This window comes from Tachyglossus aculeatus, chromosome 8 (assembly GCF_015852505.1).
Source record: "Tachyglossus aculeatus isolate mTacAcu1 chromosome 8, mTacAcu1.pri, whole genome shotgun sequence".
NCBI classification, from domain to species: Eukaryota; Metazoa; Chordata; class Mammalia; order Monotremata; family Tachyglossidae; genus Tachyglossus; species Tachyglossus aculeatus.
The window spans coordinates 33,273,268-33,291,045 of NC_052073.1; positions in this window are offsets into that span (position 1 = coordinate 33,273,268).

Sequence of the window (17,778 nt, forward strand, 5' to 3'; positions counted from 1 at the left end):
TAAGGAGTTCTCTTTGGACATGAGCCTACAAAAGAGACAGAGAATATTCCTTACCAGAAAGTTAGGAAGAGAACCAGGTGAAAACAGTGTTAGGAAACCAAAATTGGATGTTTCCTACCCTATGGCACAGAAAGACAACAGGGACTGGGGAAGAGTGTAAGAAGGGATGGGCCTGCCTAGTGGCAAGAGCATGGACTTGGAAGTCAGAGGATGTGGATTCTAATCCTGGCTCCACTACTTATCTGCCGTAGACCTTGGGCAAGTCACTTAACATCACTTTACTTCTCTGTGCCTCAGTTACCTTATCTGTAAAATGTGGGACAGGGACTGTGTACCACCTGTTTCACTTGTATGTGCCCCAGTGCTTAGAACAGTGCTTGGGACATAGTAAGCACTTAACAAATACCATGGTGACGATGAGGATGAGGATGATGAGTGTCATTATTACATCTATCCAGTACCCTAAGACCATCTCTTTCCTCTAATGGGATTCCCAGTTCCATCCCACTTTCTCCTTTACCCACCTTCCTGTGTTAGGCTTAGGTCTTGCAGCAATGTCAAGGGCACCTGAGAGGTCAAGGAGGATTAGCATAGAGAAGAGGCTGTTGGATAGAGAGGGCAGTTTCCAGGGGGCAGTTTACATGGAGCGAATTGGATGGAAGTCAGATTGGAGGTGATATAAAGAGAGAATTTGAGGGGAGGAAGTGGAGGCAGTGAGTGTAGTCAACTTGCACAAGGAGTATGGAGTAAATGGTAGAAGGTTGATGTGGCAATAACTAGAGGGTGTCATGGGATCATGGTTAGGTTTTTTTTTAGGACAGAGGATACATGGGCAAGTGTGAAAGCAATGGGGAAGGAGCCATTGGAATGTATGTGATTGAAGATCAATCAATCAATCATACTTATTGAGCACTTACTGTGTGCAGAGCACTGTACTAAGCACTTGGGAAGTACAGGTTGGCAACATGTAGAGACAGTCCCTACCCAACAGTGGGCTCACAGTCTAGAAGGGGGAGACAGAGAACAAAACCAAACATATTAACAAAATAAAATGAATAGAATAGATATGTACAAGTAAAATAAATAAAAAAATAAATAGAGTTAAAAATATGTACAAACATATGTACATATATACAGGTGCTGTGGGGAAGGGAAGGAGGCAAGATGGGGGGATGGAGAGGGGGACGAGAGGGAGAGGAAGAAGGGGGCTCAGTCTGGGAAGGCCTCCTGGTGGAGGGGAAGATGTGGTCAAGGAGAGAATAAAGGAGGGTCCAGAAGTTTTGATAAGGTGAAAAGGGTGTTGTCAGAGATGCAGGTGGAGGGGGTAGAATTTGAGAGGAAATGGGAAATATCCTCTTCAGATACTGCTGGGAATGATGGGAAAGTCAAAGAGGGGTCAGGAGGAGGAGCAGGGGATGTTTTAGGGACAAGCAGGGGAACAATCAATCAATCAATCAATCAAACTATTAATTGTATTTACTGAGCACTTACGATGTGCAGAGCATTGTACTAAGTCTTGGGAGAGTACAATACAAAAAAATTAGCAGACACGTTCCCTACCCCTTACAAGCTTGCAGTGAGATTATTATTATTATTATTGATGGCATTTATTAAGCGCTTACTATGTGCAAATAAGATTAAGGTCGGGGGAGAGGGTCCACACCCTTTGATTGAGTGCTTTAAAGCCAGTGATAAGGAGTTTCTATTTGACATAGAGGTGAATGGGCAACCACGAGATGTTCTGAAGGAGTGGGGAAACATGGACAAATCTTTTTAGAGAAAATCATCCAAGCAGCAGAATGAAGTATGGACTGGAGTGACTAGAGACAGTAATAATAATAATATTTGTGGTATTTGTTAAGCACTTACTATGTTCTAAACACAGTTCTAAGCCTGGGGTGGATACAAATAAATCAAGTTGGACACAGTCCCTGTCCCACAGGGAGCTCACAATCATAATCCCCATTTTAGGTGGGGAGGTCAGCAAGGAGGCTGACAGAGAGCTTGATGGGGAGTGGGGCAACTTCACCGCAGATTCATTCATTCATTCATTCAATCGTTTTTATTGAGTGCTTACTGTGTGCAGAGCACTGTACTAAGCGCTTGGGAAGTACAAGTTGGCAACATATAGAGACGGTCCCTACCAAACAGCAGGCTCATAGTCTAGAAGGGGGAGACAGACAACAATCAATCAATCCATCAATCGTATTTATTGAGCGCTTGTGTGCAGAGCACTGTACTAAGCACTTAAAACATATATATATATATATATAATGATGGCATTATTAAGCGCTTACTATGTGCAAAGCACTGTTCCAAGCGCTTGGGAGATTACAAGGTGATCATGTTGTCCCACGGGGGGCTCACAGTCTTAGTCCTCATTTTACAGATGAGGTACCTGAGGCACAGAGAAGCGAAGTGACTTGCCCAAAGTCACACACCTGACACCTGGGGGAGCCGGGATTTGAACCCATGACCTCTGACTCCAAAGCCCGGGCTCTTTCCACTGAGCCACACTGCTTCTCGACAACAAAACAAAACATACTAACAAAATAAAATAAATAGAATAAATATGTACAAGTAAAATAAATAGAGTAATAAATATGTACAAACATATATACATACATATACATATATATATATATATAGGTGCAGTGGGGAGGGGAAGGAGGTAAGGCAGGGGGATGGGGAGGGGGAGGAGGGGGAGAGGAAAGAGGGGGCTCAGTCTGGGAAGGTCTCCTGGAGTAGGGCTTAGAAGGGAGGAAGAGAGCTAGCTTGGCGTATGTGCAGAGGGAGGGCATTCCAGGCCAGGGGGAGGACATAGGCGGGAGGTCGAAGGTGAAACAGGCAAGAACGAGGCACAGTGAGGAGGTTAGTGGCAGAGGAGCGGAGGGTGCAGGCTGGGCTGTAGATTGAAAGGAGGGAGGTGAGGTAGGAGGCGGTGAGGTGATGGAGAGCCTTGAAGGAGTGAGGAGTTTTTGCCTGATGCGTAGGTTGATTGGTAGCCACTGGAGATTTTTGAGGAGGGGAGTAACATGCCCAGAGCGTTTCTGCATAAAGATGATCTGGGCAGCAGCGTGAAGTATAGATTGAAGTGGGGAGAGACAGGAGGATGGGAGATCAGAAAGGAAGCTGATGCAGTAATCTAGTCAGGATAGGATGAGAGATTGAACCAGCAAGGGTAGCGGTTTGGTTGGAGAGGAAAAGGCGGATCTTGGCAATGTTGCGGAGGTGAGACTGGCATGTTTTGGTGACAGATTCGATGTGAGGGGTGAACGAGAGAGCGTAGTCGAGGATGACATCAAGGTTCCGGGCTTGTGAAATGGGAAGGATGGTAGTGCCATCAACAGTGATGGGAAAGTCAAGGAGAGGGCAGGGTTTGGGAGGGAAGATAAGGAGTTTAGTCTTGGACATATTGAGTTTTAGATGGCGGGCAGACATCCAGATGGAGATGTCCTGAAGGCAGGAGGAGATACGAGCCTGGAGGGAGGGAGAGAGAGCAGGGGCAGAGATGTAGATATGGGTGTCATCAGTGTAGAGATGATAGCTGAAGCTGTGGGAGTGAATGAGTTCACCAAGGGAGTGAGTGTAGATAGAGAACAGAAGGAGACCAAGAACTGACCCTTGAGGAGCCCCTACAGTAAGGGGATGGGAGGTGGAGGAGGAGCCCACGAAAGAGACTGAGAATGAACGGCCAGAGAGATGAGAGGAGAACCAGGAGAGAACAGAGTCTGTGAAGCCAAGGTTGGATAACGTGTTGAGGAGAAGGGGCTGGTCCACAGTGTCGAAGGCAGCTGAGAGTTCGAGGAGGTTTAGGATAGAGTAGGAGCCATTGGATTTGGCAAGCAGGAGGTCATTGGTGACCTTTGAGAGGGCAGTTTCCGTGGAGATGGCTGGCCCTCTGCCTACACAGCTTAACCATTGCATCAATGTAGTTGTAAGCTACCCAAGTTCGAGCTGGAACCTCTTAGCACATCAACAGCAGTTAACAAAATACCTAGCTCCCTCTGGCTCCCAGGCCCATGTTCTATCCACTAGGCTGTGCTGCTTTCCTAGGCCATGCTGTTGGGTACTCCAGCTGTTGGGTACTCCAGCAGTCCTTGCCGTTGCCTCTGTTAATGTGGCCTGAGTCCCTGGAGCTTCCATTATTCTCAAAAAAGGCTCTACATAATGCAGTGAAGGCCCTTCAGACTCAATATTTCATCCTTGCCATTGTGGCATATGAGGAGTCTCCCCAGTAGTTTGAAGCCCAATCCCAGTGAAAATGGATTTAGGACCAAGTTGTGAGTGTCTCTCTGGTGAAAAACCACCGCTGAGCATTTGGTGGGGCTACCTTGGAAGCTTGGGTGGAGTTGATCCATGCACCATCCTTGGGGGTGCCCTGCCTGAAGTTGGTTAGTTGCCCCTCATTGTCGGGTACCTTGATCCCGCTCCAATGTTCAATGTCCTGATTCTGGTCAGAATATGTCCCTCCATTTCCTAAAGCCTCCATTGACTAGCCATTGCCCTCCTCTTCAAGCCAAAACATTGCTTTAAAGGCTCTTCACTAACTCTCCCCATTGTCCACATTAGCTCTACTTACCTCTCTCTCCCAAACCTGCACTCTTCACTCCTCCCCAACTCAGCTTCTAACTGCACCTCACTGTCATTTATTTTGTCTCCTACCCCTTGCTCACACTATTCCCCCAAACTGGACTTCCTCCTACCTCAAATCTGAATGACACTGCAGGGCCGAGGGGATTTCGTCACTGGAAATGGCCAAGATAGCTTCCAGAGAGGAGTGTGACAATTCGGTAGTAATTCTCTGGATGACCAGCAGAGGGAGGTTTATGTCTGCACCATTTTAGCTAGTTTCCACTTCTGTATATGCCGCGTGTATAGTTCGTTCCACTCTATAGTAGCCACAGTTCCCTTGCGGATCTACCCCTTGTTTGAGATTCTTCGAAGATATTGCTCAGACACTGTAACTGCCACATTGCCACAGAAACAGTAGTAAGGGACCTCCCCCCACAGAGACCTCTGATCTTTTGACTCCCTCATTCATTCATTCAATACTATTTATTGAGCGCTTACTGTGTGCAGAGCACTGTACTAAGTGCTTGGGAGTCATCATGCCTCATTTGGTTTCCTTATCCATCCTACCTTCTATTGTCACACAAACCTATGGTTTCAACTCTACCTTCTCCACTAAATGCAATTCCCTCACTTTCTTATTCTTTGTTAATCCAAGATAAGGCCTAGAGTGGCCTGTGACATAACCTTCTCACTGTCCCTAACCTTCTCACTGTGCCTCATTCTTGTCTGTCCCACTGTCCACCCCTAGCTCATGTCCCACCTCTGGCCTGGAATGCTCTCCCTCCTCAAATCTGCCAATCACACTTGCCCCCTTCAAAGCCTTACTGAAGGCTCACCTCCTCCAAGAGACCTTCACAGACTAAGCCTCCCTTTTCCTCAGCTCCCCCTCCCCTCCCCATCACTCCGACTTTTTCTCTTTGCTCTACCCCTCCTCCCTGCCCCACAGCACTTGTGTATATATGTACACATCTATAATTCTATTTATGTTAATGCCTGTTTATTTGTTTTGATGTGTATATATCCAAAATAGAATGTATCTATAATCTATAGAGAAGCAGCATGGCTCATTAGAAAGAGCATGGGCTTGGGAGTCTGAGGTCATGGGATCTAATCCAAGCTCCCCCACTTAGCTGTGTGACTTTGGGCAAGTCAATTAACTTCTCAGTGCCTCAGTTACCTCATCTGTAAAATAGGGATTAAGACTGTGAGCCCAGCATGGGACAACCTGATTACCTTGTAACCCCCCAGCACTTAAAACAGTGCTTGGCACATAGTAAGCACTTAACAAATACCATTATTATTATTATTCTATTTATTTATATTGATGCGGTTGATGCCTGTATACTTGTTTTGATGTCTGTCTTCCCCTTTCTAGACTGTAAGCCCATTGTAGGCAGAGATTGTCTCTATTGCTGAATTGTACTTTCCAAGTGCTTAGTACAGTACTCTGCACACAGTAAGGGCTCAATAAATACAATTGAATGAATGAATGAATACCACCCAACTGGAACCCTGGACTACCTCCTCAATATGCTTCCTCTTCTCTTATGCACGAGCTGCGGTGTGCTGCTGGTGGAAATCTAGGCTTCAAGCTGACCTCATCCATTTCAAATATTCTCATCTGCTTTAAATTTGCCTTCTCTTTCACCTGGCAGCAATATCTCTCCAAACTTATTGACTTCAACTATTTCAAGCTTTTAACTCCCTTTTCAAACTCCCTGTGCCCCATTAATAACTTTGCCATGTATTTCATCAACAAAATTGAAACCATCAGGCACTATCTCCCTAAAATCTCCCCTTCTCCTCTCCTGCTCCTGCCTCCTCATACCCCTTCTTAGAATCACCCAATGTTTCCAGCAGTATCACGAGATCCCCTACTTCCTTGCAAAATCAACCCCCTGCACCTCTGATCCCATCCTTTCACACCTTAATCAAAACACTTCCCCCTCCCTTCTTACCTTCCTGACCACCTTCTTTAACCATTCATTTTCCAAAGAATTCTTCCCCACTTATTTCAATAACCATGTATCCCCTATTCCTATCCCTCCATCTCCACTAGGCCATGCCACTTCTCTGTTGAGCACTTACTGTAGGCAAGACACTGAATGAAGTCCTTGGGAGGGTACAATACAACAGAATCAGTAGACATGTTCCCTGCCTACAAAGAGCTTACAGTCCAGCAGAGGGGACAGACATTAAAATGTTACAGTTATGTACTTAAGTGCTATGGGGCTGAAAGTGGGGTGGATGCCAAGAGATGAGCCTCACTTAAAGAGTGAGATATCCAGTGGCTCCCAGCCATGTTATGTTCAATTTGGTTGTCTCAGATCTCCGGGAATAAGTGGCTGCCATTGAGTGAGGAATAGAAAAGGGGAGTACAGGAATTTCCTACATAATCCACCACCATAGCCTACCCAGTTTGTGCCAGGCTCCTTCATCTCCCACCGAAGCAGCAGAGCCTGGCATCATCCTCTGTGCCTCCAGAGGTGGGGGCAGCTTCCCCAGACCAGGCCCTTGAGTGGCGGAGAGCCGGGAGGGCATCGGAGTCCACAGCTTGCTTCCTGGAGATGCAGGAATGTGTACTGCACCTACAGCTCCCAGCTTGATGGGACCTGAGGACAGGAAAAAGTCCAGAATCAAAGGGGAAAGGACTGAGAAAGAACTGGCCAGTCCAGGTGTGGCCCACCCCATTTTTGGGTTGGTGGCTGGGTCCACTGGCTTCATTCACATCCAGGACAGACTCAGCCAGCTCACTTGATCCCTCTTCTACTCCCTGGAAAGGAGATGAAAGTCAGCATCCTGTCATGTAGAGCTGAAAGTTTTAGCTTGGAACATATTATCCATTTCCAGAGCTATGCAAGGAAGAGAGGCAGGCAATCCCTCCTCCCACACAAAACCACACACGCACACACACACACACACACACACACATTCATTAAACTCTCCTCTTGGCTAACTTGTGCTCACCATTTATATCTATATTCATACTCTTTCAACTATTGGCTTTTCATCCCAGCACTTAGAACAGTGCTTCACACATAGTAAGCACTTAACAAATGCCATTATTATTATTAATTATTATTATAATTATTATTATTATTATACATGGTATGTGTGCTTATCTTGCCATTGTGTTACAGGCTCCTTAAATGCAGGGATCATGCCCGTTTGTTTTCCCAGTAACAAGTTCCTCAGCTCCACAGTGTTTATATACAGATCCATAATATATTTCTATTAATGTCTCCCTTCTCCTCCAGACTGTAAGTTCATTGTGGGCAAGGGGTGTGTCTACCAACTTTTTTACACTGTTATATTGTACTTTCCCAAACACTTAGTATAGTGCTGTGCACTCAGTAAGTGCTCAATGAACATGATTGATTGACTGATTGGGTCGGTATTGTTCATGGGCACTGTGACTTTAAAGTGGGTGAAGGGATAGGGAGATGGTAAATGGCAGCTACTTCATGCTCCACACAACCAAGATGACATTTCATTCACTCTGTGAGGTCAGATGCCTAATTCTTCAGATAATAATAATAGTAACAATCCCATAACTCTTGCAGCCTTGGGTACTTTAGGCTCCCCATTTGTGCACCCTGAGATTATTCCAGTAATTTTCTGCCATTATGGCCTGATTCTTTGCCAAAAGTCACAAGATTTAGCTAGCTAATTCTGCAACACATAGGCTGACTGCTGAGGTTCGGAGGGAATAAAAAATGCCACTGCTTCCACGTGATAACGAGTCCCTCCCACGTAGCAGGCACACAGATAATTCAGACACAATTTTTGGTTTATAAGCAGAAAACCAGTATTTACTTGGACTAATTATGCAGAAGCAGCATAGCTTTGTGGAACCAGCCCAGAATGGGTAGGCAGAAGGTCCAGGTTCTAATCCTGGCTCTGCCATTTGTCTGTTGTATGACCTTGGGGGAATTTCAGTCAATTAATCAATCATTTAATCAATCAGTGGTATTTATGGGACATTTACTATGAGCAGAGCACTGTATTAGCACTTGGCAAAGTTACATAACTTCTCACTGTGTCTTGGCTCCCTCATCTGTACAATGCTTGACACATAACAAATGCATAATTAACACAGCAAAGGCAGGATGGGATGGAGTCTCCCCAATAGCTTGGAGGAGAGTCGTTGTCAGTTCCCAGGAAGGTAATGCAGCTCTGTGTTTGTGGGGCATGCTGAGAGCATGCTGTGGCTGCTCAATGTAGGGGTGAATGTTCCACTGTCTGCTCTGGTTGTTTTCGGGCTGTTCACATGTGGAGGGAGAGGCCAAGGGAGAGGCTGCAGCTTCAATCTCCACAAACACACATGCACAGGGCAAGTCAGGAACATAAGTCTTGGGAGTCACAATGGGGAGGCGGCAGTTGTGGGTTGTTTGCCCTTGGTGTCTTTTGGAAACAGTGGGACCAGAAGTGTAACCAGGATTTTAAGGACACTGTTGACTGTCTGACCTGTTTTCCTGCATTCACTGTTGATTAAGATCACCCTGCTCTTGGGGTTAAGAACTCTTGGATGAAAGAGGAGCTTCTGTTCTGTTTCTTGACCCTCTTCCTGCTCTGGCCTCCCTGTTACCCACAAGAAAGGTCATTCAGCACTCCCCATGACACCACTGTCTTGCACAAACCTCCAACAGAATCCACTGATCCTAGGGATGTTCTAAGTCCTTTATGTTTCCGTGGGCAGGGCCAGGTCTTTAAGGACACAGCATGCCCTGCATACTGGACTGATGCCCTGCACAGTTGGCAATTCTGATGGCTTTGGCCCTGCAGCTTCAAGGCTGTCAAGGATAGCACTCCTATTCCATGTTCTTCCAGAGCATCTCCAAACACAGTCAAACCATATGAAGACACTAACACTTTACAAATTACTTGGGATAGTCACCCAAACTGGCAGAATTCTAACAGGTAGGTGAACACAGTTCTGTCATGATCAGCCAACCCTTCCAGAATCCACTGACAGCTGCAATCAATGCCTGGGACAGAGGATCCAGGCAGTCAGAAAACAGTCCAGTACAACTGGGACTCAGGACATTGGGTATTGGTTCACTTTTTTTTAATGGATTTGTTAGGCACTGTACTAAGTACTGGGGTAGCTAAGATTGGGCTGGACATGAACCCTGTCCCACATAAGGTTCACAGCCTTAATCCCCATTTTACAGGTGAGGTAACTGAGGCACAGCAGACAAGTGGTGGAGCAGGGATTAGGCCTGTGCTTGACACTATACCACTCTGCTCCCCTTTAGTCTGCTTATTCAAGGTGAGGTCATCTACACACATAGTCATCTTCCCTGTCTTCTCCTGAACTTCTTCTAGGACTGAGGCTCAGCATCTCTCTGACCTGCTTAGAGCAGATGTCTCAGGGCCTATTCAGGAGCCTTGAGTCTGAATTTAAGTGACTGGAGAATCCCTCTGGCTGTTCCCTTCCTTCTCTTCCTTCCTTCTCTAAATAGGGACTGAAACTTCCCTTTGCCATTCCAGGTTGGGGCCTTGGCTATTCAACTATCACTACATCTCCATAAGCCACTCCTCACAATTATCTCCACAAGCAGGGTGGGGATTCTGTAGAAGCTGTCTGGTCACAAAGGACAGAGAAGCCCTAGACTTCCCTATCCATCCTGACCCTGACAGTTGCTTCGAAGCAACATCTACAGTGGCTTCAGTACTGGTGTGGTCACCATCCTCCACTGTTCAATCATAAGGAAATATTGCTAAGGATCCTGCATCATTTTCCACTAGACTGTAAGATTTTTGAGGGAAGAGACCATCTCTACTTCCTTTATTGGAAAGTAGAAGCTGAGCAGGCTAGTGGATAGAGCATGGGGTTGGGAGTCAGAACAGTGCTCTGCACACAGTAAGCGCTCAATAAATATGATTGAATGAATGAATGAAAGGACGTGGGTTCTAATTTTACTCTGCTCCTTGTCTTCTGTGTGACCTAGGGCAAGTCAATTCACTTCTCTTTGCCTCAGTTATCTCATCCCTAAAATGGAAACTGTGTGCCCCATGTTGGACTTGGACTGTGTCCAACCTGATTAGCTTGTATCTACCCCAAGGTTTAGAACAGTGCCTAGTACAAAGTGTTCAACAAATACCATAAAAAGTATGTGCTCAACTAATACCATTGATTGACTGACTGATCTCTGTATACCACCCATCCAAAAATTCACTATTCCATTGCCTCAAAAACTTTCAACTACTTCCCATCTCAGCCCACATTGAGAACATGTTGGATAATAATGGACCAACTCCCAGAATATCTACTTTTGACTCAAAGGGCTGGGACCATTTCCTTAGTTACACTGCTTACACTTGGCTTGAGATTCCCCACTGGGAACTCTGCTGGGAATTGTCACCCATGAACATAAGATTAGGCTAGTCTATGAAGTTTTGGTAGGCACCCTAGACACCCACCTCAGTAATATCCCACCAAGGCAACACAATCCAAAGTTCCTTTGGCACTACTGATTCAATGGTGACTGAAATGAGAACTGTTGTCAAGACAATATGAGTCTTAGACGACACATTAGTCATTTGGATCAGTTCTTCTGTTTCCTTGGGCAAAAGGGGCTGAGCTGCGGTTTGCCCTTTCACTGGGTTCACATACAGTAACCCTACAACCATGTGGCAGCTGTGTACTGCAAATCCAGCCAGGGAAGTCTTTCTAGACTTTCCCTTGCTCATATATCATACTCTACATAGAAGCTCATCTCCAGACATTGTATTAGTTGGCCCCAAGTCTGTTACCCAGAGGCTAGTATGTAAATTAGAGCTTGAGTTTGGGAGCCAGGTAAGCTTGCAATCCAGATGAGTGTCACCTATAATTGCCCTTCATTGACAATATACTAGTGCATCTATAAGAGAATACCCACAAAAACCATAATACCCCTGCCCCAGCATCCTAATACAGTTACCCCCAAAACCACTGACACTTCAACAGATCTAAATCCAAGCAGTTACTGGAAGCCAGTGTTCATCATGGCCAACCCACTCTGGACCATTGTGTCAGGGTCCCTGGACTTGCAGGATAGTGAAGGGCTATGGTGCCTGCCCAGTACGGTTCCTCAAATACCCCATTTTACCATCACCAACATCCTTCACCCCTTTCAGGTTCTGCCCTTAAAGCCAGGTTTCCCTTTCTTCAATGTCACTGCTTGGAAGGGCTGATGTTTTTTTCATGTCCTGGGGTAGATCTGAATAATCCCTCAATCAGTGGTATTTATTGAGCACTGTGTGCTGAACCTTGTACTAAGCACTTAGAAGACAGTATTGCAATAGAGTTGGTAGACATGCTCCCTGCCCAAAAAGGGCTTACAGTTTATCCAGGGAAGTTATTGGGCACTTAATGTGTGCCAAGCACTGTACTAGGGGTTTTAGACAGTACAATACAATAGAGTTGTTAGAGTTGTTCAAATAAGCTCTCCCTCTCTAGCCTGTAATCCACCCCTCTAGACTGTGAGCTCCTTGTGGGCAGGGGCAATAGCTACCAAATCTGTTATAGTGTACTATCCCAAGCACCTGAAGCAATTTTCTATGCATAGAAGCTCTTCAATAAATAGGATTGATCAAATGATTGATTAAACTACAGATAGGGAAAATGGATATGTAGTAAATGCTGTGGGCTGAGGTGGGATGAATCAAATGCTTAAGGGGTACAGACTGAAGTGCATAGATGAATAGGTCTTAGTCAGGAAAGGCTATTTGGAGGAGATGTGATTTTAGTAGGGCACTGAATATGGGAAAAGAAGTAGTCTGTAGATTATGAAGGGGAAAGGAGTTCCAGGCCAGAAGGAGGATGTGAGCAAGAGGTTGGTGGTGAGACAGACAAAATCAGAATACAAGGAGTAGGTTAGTGTTAGAGGGGTGAAGTGAGTGGGTTAGGTTGTAGTAGGAGATTGGCAACATAAAATAGGAGGGGATAAGGTGATTGAGTGCCTTAACACTGATGGTAAGGAGCTTCTATTTGATGTGGAAATGGATGGGCAACCATTGGAGGTTTCTGGGAAACTGAGAGATGTGCACAGAACATTCTTTGAGAAAAATGAGTTGGGCAGAAGAGCAAAGTATTGACTAGGGAGGGGAGAGACAGAAAGAAGGGGTGATAACCAGGGAAGCTGATTTAGTAGTCAAGGTGGGATTCATTCATTCATTCAGTTGTATTTATTGAGCACTTACTGTGTGCAGAGCAATGTACTAAGCTCTTGGAAAGTACAATTCAGCAACAGAGACAATCTCTGACCACAACAAGCTCACAGTCTAGAAGGGGTGTTGGGAGAGGACAGAAATCAAAACAAGTAAACAGGCATCAATAGCATCAATATAAATAAATAGAATAAGTGCTTAGACCAGGTTGGTAACAATCTGGATGGAGAGAAAAGGGCAGATTCTAGAGATATTGAGAATGTAGATCTGACTGGATTTACTGACAAGGTTGGGGGAAAGAGGAGACAGACATAAAATAAATTACAGAGAGAAGAAATAGGAGAGTACAAGGATATGAACATAAGTGCTGAGGGGCAGGGGGCAGGGGAGACCATCAAGATCCACATATATTGGTGGTGCAGAAGGGAGAGTGAGTAGGGGAAATAAGGGTTTAGTCAAAGAAGGCCTCTTGTAGGAGATGAGATTGTAGGACGGCTTTGAAGATGAGTAGAGTGGTGGTCTGTCACGTATGTTTAGGGAGGGAGGTCCAAGCCAGATAAGGTTAAGGTGTCAGTGCAGAGGAGACAAGATTGCAGGATGGTGAGTAGGGTGGTTTTAGACAAGCAAAGTGTGCCAGGTGGCTAGTAGTAGAAAATCAGTTAAGTGTTCCAGATGGAGGATAATACTCCACCTTCTGGATTCTGCACAATCCTTTAAAGGTCTTCATTAGTTCAGCTGTCATTTCCTCATTCCTCAGAGCCCCTTCGTATCTGACAGTCCAAGAGGATGTCTCCCTCCCTCCCTCTCCAAACTGACTGGTTACTTTGTCTTCCACAGACCAAAGCTAATCCCATTTTGGCCCTGTGCCAGTGCGATCAGTCTTTCATCTGAAGGTAATTAGGTAACTTCACCATACAGATTTTTAATGTATTCATTCATTCATTCATTCATTCAATTGTATTTATTAAGTGCTTACTGTGTGCAGAGCACTGTACTAAGCACTTGGGAAGTACAAGCTGGCAACATATAGAGACAGTCCCTACCCAACAGTGGGCTCACAGTCTAGAAGGGGGAGACAGACAACAAAACAAAACATATTAACAAAATAAAATAAATAGAATAAATATGTACAAATAAAATAAATGGAGTAATAAATACATACAAACATATATACATATATACAGGTGCTGTGGGGAAGGGAAGGAGGTAAGGTGGGACGGATGGAGGGGGGAGGAGGGGTAGAGGAAGGAGGGGGCTCAGTCTGGGAAGGTCTCCTGGAGGAGGTGAGCTCTCAGTAGGTCTTTGAAGGGAGGAAGAGAGCTAGCTTGGTGGATGTGCAGAGGGAGGGCATTCCAGGCCAGGTGGAGGACGTGGGCTGGGGGTTGATGGTGGGACAGGCGAAAACGAGGTGCAGTGAGGGGATTAGCAGCAGAGGAGTGGAGGGTGCGGGCTGGTCTATAGAAGGAGAGAAGGGAGGTGAGGTAGGAGGGGGCGAGGTGATGGAGAGCCTTGAAGCCGAGGTTAAGGAGTTTTTGCCTGATGCGTAGGTTGATTGGTAGCCACTGGAGATTTTTGAGAAGGGGAGTAACCTGCCCAGAGTGTTTCTGCACAGAGACGATCCGGGCAGTGGCGTGAAGTATGGATTGATGTGGGGAGAGACAGGAGGATGGAAGATCAGAGAGGAAGCTGATGCAGTAATCCAATCAGAATAAGATGAGTGATTGAACGAGCAGGGTAGCGATTTGGATGGAGAGGTAAGGGTGGATTTGGCAATGTTGCGGAGCTGAGACCAGCAGGTTTTGGTGGTGGATTGGATGTGAGGGGTGAACGAAAGAGTGTAGTCGAGGATGACACCAAGGTTGCGGGCTTGTGAGAAGGATGGAAGTGCCGTCAACAGTGATGGGAAAGTCAGGGAGAGGGCAGGGTTTGGGAGGGAAGATAAGGAGTTCAGTCTTGGAAATGTTGAGTTTGAGATGGTGGGCAGACATCCAGATGGAGATGTCCTGATGGCAGGAGGAGATGTGAGCCTGGAGGGAGGGAGAGAGAGCAGGGGCAGAGATACAGATTTGAGTGTCATCAGCGTAGAGATGATAGTTGAAGCCGTGGGAGCGAATGAGTTCACTAGGGAGTGAGTGTAGATAGAGAACAGAAGGGGACCAAGAACTGACCCTTGAGAAACCCTTACAGTAAGGGTATGGGAGGTGGAGGAGGAGCCCGCAAAAGAGACTGAGAATGAATGGCCGGAGAAATAAGAGGAGAACCAGGAGAGGACAGAATCTGTGAAGCCATGGTTGGATAGCGTGTTGAGAAGAAGGGGGTGGTCCACAGTGTATTATTTTTTCCCAAGCCACACCATACCTTTTCCTGCCCAAAACCTCAAACCTTGTATCATAACTGCTCCCAAATCTGTTTAATAATAAAAATCACTGTGGTATTTGTTAAGCACTTACTTTGTTCCAGGCACTGTACTAAGCACTACGGTGGATACAATCAAATCGGGTTGGACACAGCCCGACCCCAAGCATCCCCCCAGTACTTACAATGCAACTGCTCCCAAGGTGGAGGAGTCAATATGGTCACTGAGTGGTAGCAACAACCCCTTGGCAAGATCCTGTTGCCCAGCCATTGACAAGACTTTAATAATAAATAATAATAATAATGATGGTATTCGTTAAGCACTTACTATGTGCCAAGCATCGTTCTAAGCACTGGTCACCTTCCTTCTCTCCTTCTCCATGCCCACTCTGATCCTCGGAGACTTCAATATCCACATGGATATCCCTAACGACTCCTCTGCCGCCCGCCTTCTATCTCTCCTTGACGCTGCCAACCTCTTCCTCCACCCCACCTCGCCCACTCACCAATTTGGTCATACCCTCGACCTCATCATCTCCTACCGCTGCACTGTGTCCACCCTCACCAACTCTGTAATCCCTCTCTCTGATCATAATCTTCTCACCTGCCTCCTCACTCACACTCCTTCCCCCTGTAAATCCGTATTACTCCCTCACAGAGATCTCCGCTCTCTGGACCCCACCCATCTTTCGGAGCGCCTCACACCCCACCTCGCTGCCCTCTCCTCTCTACCCAGTCTTGATGATCAGATTACTGCTCTCAACTCTACCCTTTCTACTCAGCTAGACTCACTCGCTCCCCTTTCCCTTCGCCGCTCCCGCACCACTAACCCACAGCCCTGGATCACTGCCACTGTCCACCTCCTTCGCTCTTATGCTCGAGCTGCCGAACGCTGCTGGCGAAAGTCTAAACACCATGCCAACCTCGTTCACTTAAAGTTTATCCTTTCCTGCCTTAACTCAGCCCTCTCTTCTGCCTGACACCCATGCCCATCACCCCCGCCAGCTCTTCCATACATTCAACTCCCTTCTCAGGCCCCCGGTTCCTCCCCCTCCTCCTTCCCTCACCCTCAACGATCTGGCCTCCTACTTCATTAACAAAATTAAATCCATCAGGTCCGACCTCCCCAAAGTCTCTTCCCCCCTTTCTCCATCCCCCCGGCTCTCAACACTCTCTGCTACTCTCCCATCCTACCCAGCGGTATCCTCAAAGGAACTCTCCTCCCTCCTCTCAAGTGCTACTCCGGCCACCTGTGCTTCTGACCCCATTCCCTCTCATTTTATGAAATCTCTCGCTCCATCCCTTCTCCCCTCCTTAACTTCCATCTTCAACCGCTCACTCTCCACTGGTTCCTTCCCCTCTGCCTTTAAACATGCCCATGTCTCTCCCATCCTAAAAAAACCCTCTATTGACCCCACCTCACCTTCTAGTTATCGTCCCATATCCCTCCTACCATTCCTTTCCAAATTCCTTGAACGAGTTGTCTACACGTGCTGCCTAGAATTCCTCAACAACAACTCTCTCCTCGACCCCCCTCCAGTCTGGCTTCTGTCCCCTTCATTCCACGGAAACTGCCCTCTCAAAGGTCACCAATGACCTCCTGCTTGCCAAATCCAACGGCTCATATTCTGTCCTAATCCTCCTCGACCTCTCAGCTGCCTTTGACACTGTGGACCACCCCCTTCTCCTCAACACGCTATCTGACCTTGGCTTCACAGACTCCGTCCTCTCCTGGTTCTCCTCTTATCTCTCCGGTCGTTCTTTCTCAGTCTCTTTTGCAGGCTCCTCCTCCCCCTCCCATCCTCTTACTGTGGGGGTTCCCCAAGGTTCAGTGCTTGGTCCCCTTCTGTTCTCAATCTACACTCACTCCCTTGGTGACCTCATTCGCTCCCACGGCTTCAACTATCATCTCTATGCTGATGACACCCAGATCTACATCTCTGCCCCTGCTCTCCCCCCTCCCTCCAGGCTCGCATCTCCTCCTGCCTTCAGGACATCTCCATCTGGATGTCCGCCCGCCACCTAAAGCTCAACATGTCGAAGACTGAGCTCCTTGTCTTCCCTCCCAAACCTTGTCCTCTCCCTGACTTTCCCATCTCTGTTGACGGCACTACCATCCTTCCCGTCTCACAAGCCTGCAACCTTGGTGTCATCCTAGACTCCGCTCTCTCATTCACCCCTCACATCCAAGCTGTCACCAAAACCTGCCGGTCTCAGCTCCGCAACATTGCCAAGATCCGTCCTTTCCTCTCCATCCAAACTGCTACCCTGCTCATTCAAGCTCTCATCCTATCCCACCTGGACTACTGCACCAATCTTCTCTCTGATCTCCCATCCTCGTGTCTCTCTCCACTTCAATCCAAACTTCATGCTGCTGCCCGGATTATCTTTGTCCAGAAACGCTCTGGGCATAATACTCCCCTCCTCAAAAATCTCCAGTGGCTACCAATCAATCTGCACATCAGGCAGAAACTCCTCACCCTGGGCTTCAAGGCTCTCCATCACCTCGCCCCCTCCTACCTCACCTCCCTTCTCTCCTTCTACTGCCCAGCCTGCAACCTCCGCTCCTCCACCGCTAATCTCCTCACTGTACCTCGTTCTCGCCTGTCCCGCCGTCGACCCCCGGCCCATGTCATCCCCCGTGCCTGGAATGCCCTCCCTCTGCCCCTCCGCCAAGCTAGCTCTCTTCCTCCC